Source organism: Magnolia sinica, chromosome 5 (genome assembly GCF_029962835.1).
Source record: "Magnolia sinica isolate HGM2019 chromosome 5, MsV1, whole genome shotgun sequence".
Taxonomy (NCBI): Eukaryota; Viridiplantae; Streptophyta; class Magnoliopsida; order Magnoliales; family Magnoliaceae; genus Magnolia; species Magnolia sinica.
The window spans coordinates 49994756-50008364 of record NC_080577.1 but is presented as its reverse complement, the minus strand read 5'-3'; the positions used below and the strand labels follow the sequence as shown (position 1 = coordinate 50008364).

Genomic DNA, 13609 nt, shown 5'->3' with positions numbered 1-13609 from the left:
TGTTTCCTGTGGCGTGAAACAAAGCCGCGGTTGGATTCTTGTGGGCCACCACTATGCATCGACGGTCTGATTCGGACCGTCCATTGGAATCCCACTGATCCTCTTATCACCACTTAGGTGACAATTCCAGGAAATAGCGATGATGGGTTCCTAACCTTTCAAACACAGATCAGATGGACGTAAGATCAAGTAGTTGGGCCATATCAAAATCACTCCAAAACCATTCATTCCCACCCGAAATCTTGCCAAGAAGCTAATGGATGGAGTGGATTTTCTCATCGACGGTGAACAGGGGCCCACCAATCATCACAGCGCAACTTTTCTGCGCAGGTCGTGCGTCCGTGAAAACTGGACGCAATATGACGTTATGGCCCACCAGAATGGCCCATTCGACCAATCTGGACCATCCAAAAGTGTAAAAAGGAGGTCCTGACCCCAACCAAGAAGCAAGTTTTGAAAGATTTGGACAGTCAGCAGATCAAATTCAGACACAGATGCTTTTGCATTTTTCTTTTTCGCTGCGCTGAACAAAGATACACTGCATCATTCTTCACCACCTCCATCAGCCTATAAAAGGGAGAGAGAAAGAGAGAAAAAAAAAGATCTAGGCTTGGGGGCTGGAATGTGGATACAAGAGAAGAGACAGAGTTGGAGAAGATTTTTTTAGTTGTATTTGCTATTTTTTTTCTTTATGCTTTAATTTGAGGATAGCCTAATCATGGTAGGCTAAACCTCTTAGCTAGGGCTAAGAGGTGAAGCTTGTGGTGTGATGGGAACGATTCTATGGTTTTGAATCATGTTATGGCTTTAATTCATGTTAGACTAAATTGATGTTGATTTAGTTTGATTAATAGTAATGCTCCCAGTTTTTAATGGTTTGTTGTGACTGAAATTACAATAGATCTGCGATAGCTTTGAGCATGTTCTTAGCATTATAGGGTTTATGAATTTGGGAACCCTGTTGTTCACCATCGTCTCCTAGGCATGGTTGGATGACGGAACTCTTCCTGACATTCATACATCACTCAGATTGGTTGTGAATTGGTTTAATTCTGTTGTTTGCTTTGTCTCATGGGCATGGTTTTATGATGGAATCCATTCTAATTTACACCCGTCTGATCTCTTGAAAACTAGATTAAATAAAGTTAAGAATTGATTTTCAGGTTCTATCTTCCAACTGGATGAAGATGGGACTCGAAGTCCAGTTGAGTTCATGAATCGACCATAGATCTCCCTGCTCTGAATCCCTAGTTTTCTACCTCTGAATTCTTTAAGTTTTAAATAATTATTTCATCATTATTCCTCAAATTACAGTTGATTTAGATTTCATCTTAGTCTAGTTCTAGTTCCACTTAGTTTCAGATTACGTACAGGTATCAGTCCCTTGGGATTCGACCTTGGTCTCACCGAGTTTATTACTACATCACAACCCTATACTTGGGGAGTGAACGAGTTTTTGGCGCCGTTACCGGGGATTGACGGTTACGTTTTTCTAAGATTAACTAGTTTTAGGATTAGTTTAAGATTAGGATTTTACTAACTTTAGTTTTAGATTTTTATTTCTATTTGATTTCTAGAACTAACTTATTTTCCTGTTTTATAGGATCCTGACATAAACTTCTAAATTGGTAATCCCTTTCTAATTCCTCTACTTTTTCTAATTTTAGAATTAGGGTTTGAGTCTTAGAAAATTTCTAATTCTAGCATTTTTCTATTTTTAGGAAATAGTTTATTTTTAGAAAATTTCCTCTTTTGTTTTTAGAAACTAGGGTAGTTATTTCCCTTTTAGAAATTCTTTCTAATTTTAGAAACTAACTCATCTTTCCTTTATTTTATTTTTAGAAACTTTCTAATTCTAACTCTTCTTTTTAGAAACTAACTTAGCTTCTAGGTTTAGGGAACTTTCCTTTTTAGAAACTAACTTTCTATTTCAATTGTAGGAACTTTCTAACTTTAGACTTTCTATTTTAGAAACTAATCTCTTTTGTTTTCTTTTGTATGATCTTAACATAGGAACTTCTCATTTGGTATCACCTTTCTAACTTCTCCTCTTACTTTCTGTACTTTTCTAATTTTAGATTTACATTCTTCTTTTAAGTTACTTTCTATTTTCTAGTTTTAGAAATTTTTCTCTCTTTTAGAAACTAACTTTCTATTTTTTATTTTTAGTAACTTTTTAATTCTAACTCTTTTAGAATCTAACTTTGTTTCCTAATTTATTTTAGAAATTTCCATTTTCTTTTAGGAATTTCTTCTTTTAAAAGCTAGTTTACTTCTATCTTTCTTTTTAAGGATTTTCTAAATTTTGTCCTTCTCTTTTTAGAATCTAACTTATTTTGTTTTGTTTTCCAGGTTTTTAACTTAGGGATTCCAATTTGGTATCTTCTTTCCAACCTTCTTTTTCTAGAATTTTATTTCCTTTCTTAGGATTAGGTTTCGAATTTGATTAAGGGCTGCGAGTGTTTCATGCTCAAGTGGGCCCGTGACAACACTCGATGTCTCTTGACTAAAGGAGGATTGGTTGAGGGGTTAACTATCCATCGCAGGACTAGACGCCACTCGCAATCCCCTGAGTTAATTGTAGTGATGGCTGAGAACCAACCTCTTCTACCCCAACCTAGGGTGGAGGACATTCAGGATGAGAATGAGGTGCATCAAGCACCCCCGCCTCGTACTTTACGAGATTATTTACAACCAGCGGGGGTGAGTACGCCCTCATGCATGATTTTTCCTGAAAATACAGGACATATGGACATCAAGCCAGGGGTTATCCAACTCCTTCTTAAGTTTCATGGGCTTGAATCTGAAGAACCATATCTACATTTGAAAGAGTTTGATGAGATCATAGCTACTTTATATTTTCAAAATGTGTCTGTGGACACAGTCAGGCTGAAACTCTTTCCTTTTTCCTTAAAGGAGAAAGCTAAGACATGGTTATGTTTACTGCGTCCTAGATCCATTAGTACAAGGAATATATGCCGAGGGAATTTATAAAGAAATTTTTTCCACATCATAAAACGATTACCCTTAGAAAAGCAATCATGAACTTCACCTAAAAGGAGGATGAAACATTTTACCAATGTTGGGAAAGGTTCAAGGATTTGGTCAATTCATGCCCACAACACGGCTTTGAAACGTGGCGCATTACACATTTTTCTACGATGGACTGACATCTTCCATATGCCAAATGGTCGAGACAATGTGTAATGGAGAATTCATTAATAAAAATGTCAACGAGGTATGAGATTACCTCGATAGTCTTGCTGAAAAAACACAATCATGGGACTATTACCCAAAATCGAACACCACGTCTAGGCCGACTCAATCTAAGGATAAAGGTGGATTGTATCTCTTAAAAGAAGAGGATGATCTCAAGTATAAAGTGACTACGCTCATGAGAAAATTTGAGGCCATGAAAGGAAAGAAGGATAAGGTTAATGAAAGTGTTTGCGGTATCTGTGATTCCAACATTCATACAACTGAAAATTGTCCTACAATACCCACCTTTCGAGAAGTGTTGAATGAACAATCCAATGTTGTAAATACTTATCAAAGACCTTTCAATGGACCGACCTCTAATACGTATAATCATGGTTGGAAAAATCATCCAAGCTTTAGTTGGAGAAATGGACAAACTGCTACCCCTCAAGGTTTCTTCAATTAAATTCCAAATCAAGGGAAACCTCAAGAGGATCTAGTTCAAAAACATATTCGAGAACAAGAGCTGCTTAATCAAAATTCGGCACAAGCGTTTCATAATACCCACACAGCATTAGGAACGCTTGTGTCGTCTATTCAAAGGATAGAGTCACAATTAACAAGTGGAGGGAAGGGGATGCTTCCTACTCAACCTCTCCCCAATCCCAAACCGCAATATGAAATAAGTGACCCTAGCTCTTCAAATCAAATGGAGCACGCTAAATCCATCATCACTCTTAGGAGTGGGAAGATCATTGATAAAACCCTCCCGGTTAGGCCCAAAAAGCCTCAAGAACCAGAAAAGGACAACAATGATGGATCTAGTGAGGCCCCGCAAAAATTAAAACCGGAACTTATAGAAAAGTCAGTTGCTTCATTTCCCCAACGGTTGGTCGCACCAAAACCTCTCTCTAACTCTCAGGATATCCTAGAGGTGTTGAAACAAGTAAAAGTCAACATTCCTCTACTTGATGTCGTAAAACAGATACCTTCATATGCTAAATTCCTAAAAGACTTATGCACAGCCAAACGACGGCAGAGTATTCAAAAGAAGATCTTCTTAACCGAGAAAGTGAGTGCCATCCTAAAACAAGACATGCCACAGAAATTCAAAGATCTCGATAGCCCAACCATATCATATGTAATCAGAGACCATCGAATTGATCATGCACTTCTTGACTTAGGAGCGAGCGTCAATCTGATTCCCTACTCGGTATACAAACAGTTAGGTTTGGGTGAATTAAAACTCACCCTAACCACATTACAACTTGCTGATCGCTCTGTTCGTGTACCAAGAGGGATAATTGAGGATGTGTTGGTCCAAGTTGATAGATTTTACTACCCTGTAGATTTTATCATCCCGGACACCGAACCCATCAATAACATGAGCACTCAGATTCCCATCATTCTTGGTCACCCATTCCTTGCCACTTCAAATGCAATTATCAATTGCAGGAATGGTGTCATGACTATGTCCTTTGGGAATATGACATTGGAGTCAAACATCTTTTTCAATAACGGTAGAAACGTAGAGGATGATGACGATTTCCACGACATTAACATGATTGACTCTTTAGTGGAAGATATAACACCTCTGACATTATCCTCTGACCCTCTAGAGACATGCCTGGCCCACTCCCATGATTTTGATGATGACATGATTAGGGAGACGTGTGCCTTGCTTGATACTGCATCGGTACTTGAAGTTAACCGGTGGAGGCCACAATTTGAAGAGTTGCCCCAAACTAATGTAGTGCCTCTACCATCTAACCTCAAGCCGCCGAAGCTTGACCTAAAGCCTTTGCCCTCTGATTTGAAATATGTCTATTTAGGTCAAAATGAGACATTCCCGGTGGTGATCTCTGCCCACCTGGAGAAAGAACAGGAGAGTATGCTCATATCTACTCTCATTGAGCATAAGGGAGCCCTTGGATGGACGATAACGGACCTCAAGGGAATCGACCTCTCGATTTGTACTCACCGCATATATCTTGAGGATAATGCGAAGACCACTCGACAATCACAACATAGACTAAATCCAAACATGAGGAAAGCGGTTAAGGCTGAGGTTCTTACACTATTAGATGTGGGTATCATATACCCCATATCCAATAGTCAATGGGTGAGTCCAACTCAGGTGGTTCTTAAGAAGTCCGGGATCACCATTGTAGCTAATGCCAATAATGAACTCGTGTTAAATAGAGTTACTACTAGTTGGAGAATGTGCATTGACTAAAGGAAGCTGAATACCGTCATGAGGAAGGACCAATTTCCTTTGCCCTTCATTGATCAAATCCTGGAAAGGCTAGCTGGTCATTCCTATTACTGTTTCCTTGACGGGTATTCAGGCTACAATCATATTGAAATCGCCCCTGAGGACCAGGAAAAGACCACATTTACATGTCCCTATGGCACCTTTGCCTACAGAAGGATGTCATTCAGATTATGTAATGCCCCTACCACCTTTCGGCGATGTATGATGAGTATCTTTTCTGACATGGTGGGAAAATATCTAGAGGTCTTCGTGGATGATTTCTCTGTTTTCTGTTCATCTTTCAGCGAGTGCTTAGAAAGTCTTAAATGTGTGCTGAAAAGATGTGAAGAAAAGAACTTGGTACTTAATTGGGAGAAGTGTCATTTCATGGTTTATAAGGGAATTGTCCTTGGACATATTATCTCATCCAAAGGAATCGAGGTGGATAAGGCAAAAATCGATCTTATCTCTAACCTACCTCCACCCAAGAACATTAGAGACGTGCGATCCTTCTTAGGACACGGAGGATTTTACAGGCGATTTATAAAGGACTTTAGTCTCCTCTCTCGTCTTTTATGTAATCTACTTCAAAAGGATGCACCATACGAGTGGACTGAGCCATGTCAGGAAGCTTTCACTAAGCTTAAGGGCATGTTGACTAGTGCACCCATCATACAACCACCCGACTGGGGCATTCCTTTTGAACTTATGTGCGACGCGTCTGATTATGCTCTTGGGGCGGTTCTAGGCCAGAGAAAAGATAAAAAAAATCCTACGTTATTCATTATGCGAATAAGACTCTAAATCCTGCCCAAGTGAACTACTCGACTACGGAAAAGGAACTCTTGGCCATATTGTTCGCTTTGGACAAATTTCGGTCCTACTTGATTGGATCCAAGATCATTATTTACACTGATCATGCGGCGCTTAAGTATCTTCTATCTAAGAATGATGCTAAGCCCCGCCTGATACGATGGATCCTCCTACTCTAGGAATTTGACCTAGAAATAAAAGATAAAATGGAGTAGAGAACGTAGTGGCTGACCATCTTTCTCGCCTTAATCCCTCTGATTCCCTTGAAACGACACATATCAATGCCATGTTCCCTGATGAACAATTGTTCAGAGTCTCCCATTCACCTTGGTTCGCTGATATTGCTAATTATCTTGCCATAGGTTTCACACCGACACATTGAACTACACAAGATAAGAAGAAATTTTTCACCGAGGTACGCAACTTTTTCTGGGATGATCCATATTTATTTAAATATTGCCTAGACCAAATCTTAAGGAGATTTGTGTCAGACGTTGAGCATCAGAGTGTCATCTCTTTCTGTCATTCACAGGCCTGTGGTGGTCACTTTTCTGCCAAAAAGACCATAGCCAAGATTTTGCAGTGTGGCTTTTACTGGCCCACTATATTCAGGGACACTCATGAGTTTTGCAAAGCTTGTGAGCGTTGTCAGAAATTGGGAGTGTTGTCCCGTCAAAATATGATGCCCTTGAATCTCATTCTTATCATCGAGACATTTGATTGCTGGGGCATTGATTTCATGGGACCATTCCCCCAATCTTTTGGAAATCTATATATATTTTGCTCATTGTAGACTAGGTCACTAAATGGGTTGAAGCGATTCCGTGTTGGAATAATGACCATCGCACGGTCATTAAATTCCTAAAAGAGAACATCCTTTCCCGATTCGGAACGCCTCGAGTTATCATTAGTGATGGGGGCTCACACTTTTGTAATAGGTCATTCGAGAGTTTAATAAAGAAATACGATATCTCTCATAAGGTGAGCACCCCATATCACCCACAGATAAGTGGGCAAGTTGAGATTTTCAATAGGGAGATTAAATACATTTTGGAGAAAATGGTTAACCCTAACCGTAAAGATTGGTCAATCCGATTGACTAATGCCTTATGGGCTTACCGTACTGTGTTTAAAACCCATATTGGAATGTCTCCCTTTAGACTTGTCTATGGGAAGGCTTGCCACTTGCCTGTGGAGTTGGAACATAAAGCCTACTGGGCAATCAAAAAATTAAATTTCAATCTTGACAACGCCGACTCACTACGCAAACTTCAATTGAATGAACTCGAAGAAATCCGGAACGATGCATACGAGAACTCGAGAATTTATAAGGACAGAATGAAGGCGTTTCATGACCAACGTATTCTACGGAAATTATTCACACCTGGTCAGAAAGTCCTTTTGTATAATTCTTGATTACATCTCTTTCCAGGTAAGCTTCGATCTCATTGGATTGGCCCTTACATTGTGGTCACTGCATATCCTCATGGGGCCGTTGAGATAAGAGATCCTGAAAATGGCAAGGAGTTTAAAGTAAATGGACATCGCTTTAAGCCATTTGTCGAGAAATTTGATTCAGAGGACATGTCCATACCTCTGACTGATCGTGTTTACTAAGATTGATCTCCTAGGCTGATGGAGGTATAGGTAGGTTTCCTATTTTCATAGGACTAGGGTAGTTTGCTTTATGTTGTTTATTTATTTATTTATTTATTTATTTTATTTTTATTCCATTTCATTTTCCTAGTTCAATTTTTATGGGTAACAATGTTGCAAACCCTCACGAGACTATAACTCGTCCACTAGGTGCAACCTAAGGGTTTAAAGGCTTGTTGCATAAGCTAAATACAATCGAGAGCACCAGTGGAAGTGGTATAGGTAGGATCTTCTTTTTGTGATGTTATTTTTGTTATTTTGCTTTTGTTGATTTCTCTCTTGAGCTGACCCACTCTCACGCTGATATATCCTTGGAAAAAGCTTCTTGAGCCCTTCGTCCAGGTACTATCTTTCCATCACTTCTCTTGCAATTTCATTATCTCATGTACATTACATGATCATATCTTTTAGATTGAGGACAATGTAGATTTTAGGTTGAGGGTGGGAGATTAGGTGTCCTAATCAGTGTTCTCTTAGTCAAGAGCAGAAATTGTGAAAATTTTTAAATTTTTTTGAATTTTTGCATGAATTCGAAGTGATTTGGACGCCCATATCGGATTCAGACTTATAAGATACATGATGTTGGTAATTTATGACTCTTGGATTCAGTATCTGTTAAACTTCACAGTTAAGTTCGAACTATTAATCCATGATTAGAAGTTTTAAATATTGATTGAGTCATAATTTCACATGCCACATCTCGCTTACATATTGAGGTTTCAGTTCGATATTGAAGTGTAACTTGGTGATCATTAAACATGGAAGGAACTAACCTGGGAATTTGTCCATCATGTTTAATAAGAAGAATAAAAGAAAAAGAAAATACCCAGTTACAAGATAGCTGCCTGCGGAAAGGGTTGGGCGAACGAACTTCACCAAAGGTTTGCTCCCTATAGGTGTAGATCCAATTCCCCATGGTCGATATTTGGAAAGGGTTGGGCGACTAGTCTTCACCATGGGTCTGCTCCCTATAGGTGAGGATTCATTTCCCCTCCTTGGCTTTACTCTTAAAAATTTGACATAGTGTGAAAATCATCAAAAGCTGGAAGAATGGATCAAGTTTTGGTTTAGGTTATCATGAATTCTCTTGTGGTTACCAATGATATCCTGAAATAGAGAAGTGAATCTTAATAGTGTTAAGCCGAGATTACACTATACACTCATGGAACTCAATGTTTAGAATTGTTTTAATTAATGGATTAATATTTGAACTTGATTATGAAGTTTACCATGAGCTTGATTCCAGGAGAAAGTAATGCCAACAATTATAAATCTTAGACTTCTAGTTCTGGATTGTTTTCAAAAATCACTCGAGTTTATAGAAATTGTCTTGTAATTCTCAATTTATTTTTCGCATACTTTGCTCGGGACTAGCAAAATGCTGTTAGGGGTTGTGTTGAGGGCCAAATATTGCATATTAGACCCTAGTTATTACCTGAATTATGAACATGATACTGTTTTAATGAGTTATTTTAATCGTGTTTGTGATGCAAGGAGAATTGACGAGCATGGATTGAAAAGGATGCTAAAGGTATGAATTTGACACTCTAGCATCACCAAGGCATTGGACGGGACTTCATGGGACCAATATTGAGGATTTACATACCAGAGATCAGAGAAATTCTAGCCACTCACTTTAAACGGGCCTAAAAAACGTCCAGAATGCAAGATCACAATGTTCCCACCATTTGATCGACTCAAAACTTTATACATGGACTGAGGACCATAGATTAACCGTACACATAAAATTTCAGCCATTGGATACTTGTAGAAGTGGCCCAACGGACAGATTATCCTATAAAACTCTGATTTGGGGCCCACCTGATATCTGGATACACTTCAATTTTGGTTTCAACTCCTTAAATGTGGTAGAAAAATAGATGGTCGGAGCGGATTTCTCTCGAACATCACTATGGGCCCCACGTGTACATTGCATGTACATAAGGTACATGTGCACGTGAGGTACACTGGACTGGGAGTCCGGTCAAAACTTGGTTTGACCGAGTCTCTTCTCCAAATAGGAAACTATGTTTCCTGTGGCGTGAAATGGAGCCGCGGTTGGATTTTTGTGGGCCACCACCGTGCATCGACGGTCCGATCCGGACCATCCATTGGAATCCCACCGATCCTCTTATCACCACCTAGGTGACACAATTCCAGGAAATAGCGATGATGGGTTCCTAACCTTTCAAACACAGATCAGATGGATGTAAGATCAACTAGGTGGGCCATATTAAAATCACTCCAAAACCATTCATTCCCACCCGAAATCTTGCCAAGAAGCTAATGGATGGAGTGGATTTTCTCACCGACGGTGAACAGGGGCCCACCAATCATCACAGCGTAACTTTTCTGCGCAGGTCGTGCGTCCGTGAAAACCGGACGCAATATGACGTTATGGCCCTCCAGAATGGCCCATTCGACCAATCTGGACTGTCCAAAATTGTAAAAAGGAGGTCTTGACCCCAACCAAGAAGTCAGTTTTGAAAGATTTGGATAGTCAGTAGATCAAATTCAGACCAAACGTAGATGCTTTTGTGTTTTTCTTTTTCGCTGCGCTGAACAGAGATACGCAAGTCCTTGCTGCGAGAGGTCTTATGCACAGACGCACCGACTCCACTGCATCATTCTCCACCGCCTCCATCAGCCTATAAAAGGGAGAGAGAAAGAGAGAAAAAAAAAGATGTAGGCTTGGGGGCTTGAATGTGGATACAAGAGAAGAGACAGAGTTGGAGAAGATTTTTTTAGTTGTATTTGCTATTTTTTTCTTTATACTTTAATTTGAGGATAACCTAATCATGGTAGGCTAAACCTCTTAGCTAGGGCTAAGAGGTGAAGCTTGTGGTGTGATGGGAATGATTCTATGATTTTGATTCATATTATGGCTTTGATTCATGTTAGACTAAATTGATGTTGATTTAGTTTGATTAATAGGAATGCTCTCAGTTTTTAATGGTTTGTTGTGACTGAAATTACAATAGATCTGCGATAACTTTGAGCATGTTCTTAGCATTATAGGGTTTATGAATTTGGGAACCCTGTTGTTCACCATCGTCTCCTAGGCATGGTTGGATGACGGAACTCTTCCTAACATTCATACATCACTCAGATTGGTTGTGAATTGGTTTAATTCTATTGTTTGCTTAAACTCATGGGCATGGTTTTGTGATGGAATCCATTATAATTTACACCCGTCTGATCTCTTGAAAACTAGATTAAATAAAGTTAAGAATTGATTTTCAGGTTATATCTTCCAACTGGATGAAGATGGGACTCGAAGTCCAGTTGAGTTCATGAATCGACCGTAGATCTCCCTGATCTCTGCAAGTGGATCCTCTGAATCCCTAGTTTCCTACATCTGAATTCTTTAAGTTTTAAATAATTATTTCATCATTATTTCTCAAATTACAGTTGATTTAGATTTCATCTTAGTCTAGTTCTAGTTCTACTTAGTTTCAGATTACGTACAGGTATCAGTCCCTTGGGATTCAACCTCGGTCTCACCGAGTTTATTACTACATCACAATCCTATACTTGGGGAGTGAACAAGAGGAAGACCCCACTATTGATCTGGATCGATGACGACATCTATGAAGGACCTCTTAGCTAGGAGGCTGTGCTATGGATCATTGGAGTGGACCCGATCATCATGTGAATCTCACAATTGGATCTCATGATCGTGGCCCACTACCCTAAATGATCTAGGATTTTGTGTTTTGGTTATTATCGCTATTAGAAACATCATGAACGGTTTTGATTGCGTTGATTAGTTGTTATTTTTGTTACTTCGTCTCTAAGTCTTAGAGTGCATATATGGCGCGGCTTTTGAAGTTTAGGGTTTTCTTATAAATAGGCAACCCCATGTAGGTTTTTTTTATTGAAACTTATGAATAAAATTCTGTATTTTTTCTTCTCTATCCCTTTGAGTTGAAGAAGCTAATTGGGTGCAAAACTCTCCCTTCCTCGAAGGGCTAACGGCCGTGGTGCGAAGCCACAACAATCCCAAATCATCCCCCATCTCTTCCACCCTACATCCATCATCTTCCACAGTCCTACCTTCTTCAGATTTATTCCTTTTTGTGCCCGAGTTCTCCACTACAGTAGATTTCCAAATTCTGACCCGCCAGAGGAGCTGAAACTTCGGCGAAACACCACGCACACACCGAAATGCATATCATCACGAAATTTGGTGTGAGAGTGGGCCTCCCCTAACCAACCACACTCAAGGAGTCCTTTTTCAGTTTCGTGGGCCACACACACGTGCGGCCAGACAGCCAAGCATGTGTGTCCAGGTGGGCCTGCCGTCCACACGCAGAATCCTTCTCAGGTTCTTCTCTCTCCTCTATTTATCTCCTCTCTCGCCTTAAATCCCAAACCCAAGCCCTAAAAAATCTCAGATTCTAAGTATTTTCAACTTTTGCAAACCCTAAGTTTTTTCCCCTATTTGAAACATGGTGAATTTCTTGAATTGGGGAACAGTCATTTGCAGGATTCATTAGGATTGGATGAATCTACACTCCATTGGGTATTGTTTGGTTTACAGTTTTACTTGATCCAGCCCTAAACGTGTGCAGGCTTGTACCCCATAGATTCCCCTTGCTGAATGTTTTGAATGTATGTAAGGCGTAATTTTTTTGTGATTGTTTAGAAATTGGTATGATTTAAAGCTTGAAATCTTGCACCTTATATTTAATGTCATGTCCTGCATCAGTGATCCATGGCTAATATAATTTTATCATTGATATTACATGTTTAGGAAATTAAATTTAAGGGTTTTGCAGTCAATCTAAACTCGTTAGGTTCATGAAATCATCAAACAGGCCGAGATAACCTTCTCACCAAAGAGTAGACTGTTACGCCATTAAAACCATGGTTTAATAATAATAATAATAAATAAATAAATAAATAAATAAATACCCATATTTGGAATCCTCTAATTGCTTAGGATTTTTTCCATTTTTTTAAAACTTTTTTTTTTTCTTTTTTTTACTGTTTCTTTGCTTTCAAAAAAATTCTATTTAGATACCTGTCAATCGATGGTGGGATTGTTACGCCCACTGTTTCCATTACGGCATACCTCTTCACGCAGGATTTGAACCATTTCATCTGCTAAGCCCTACCATGGATAGGTAGTACTCCAAAAATCACATAGGTGGATGATCCCAACCACCAATTGGAACAATTAAAAAAAGGAAAACACCCAACCAATGGTTGGCAGTCAATGGGTGAAAATCCTCCTCTCAAGGGCTAGGATGTGATTTTTGTTTGTCATGATAGAGCCCATACGTACGGAGATCCAATGCTTTATGACTAACTTAGATATAACTGTTTAGTGCTGGATCCTTTCCCTAAAACATGAAACTTTCTACAGTAGATATTGAGCCTTTTTTTAAAAAAATCTTATTCTGAATACTAAGGAAACAAAGTGGAACTTAACTTCAAATAAGTAGCATTAGGAAAAGCTTCTTCTTTTTTTTGTAAATATTTTTAAATATCCTTCCAAAAGCAGTCTTGCCTTTCTCCTCTTTTGGTAGATAGCCAGAGTCAAATCCCATCCTCAGGTTGCATGGAATTGGATTTTCCCTTAAACTTTACAGAGCACGAGGAGCAGCAGGAGATAATTCAGGTGAGCAGGCAGGAAAACATTTGTTTTAATGTTAGCAAGTGTAAAAGCCTAGGAAGAGGTAA

General features: G+C 39.1%; 1 long non-coding RNA gene and 1 other non-coding gene across 2 annotated transcripts; one reads left to right on the top strand and one right to left on the bottom strand.

The window, feature by feature from the left end:
- Window positions 1-3023: 3023 nt before the first annotated feature.
- LOC131247559 (small nucleolar RNA R71) lies at window positions 3024-3130 on the bottom strand. The gene has a single exon (XR_009171840.1). It is a non-coding gene; the product is annotated as a small nucleolar RNA R71 (small nucleolar RNA).
- Window positions 3131-12976: 9846 nt separating this feature from the next.
- On the top strand, window positions 12977-13308 carry LOC131246037 (uncharacterized). Its single transcript, XR_009171115.1, has 2 exons — window positions 12977-13146; window positions 13199-13308. It is a non-coding gene; the product is annotated as an uncharacterized LOC131246037 (long non-coding RNA).
- The last annotated feature ends 301 nt before the right edge of the window (window positions 13309-13609 follow it).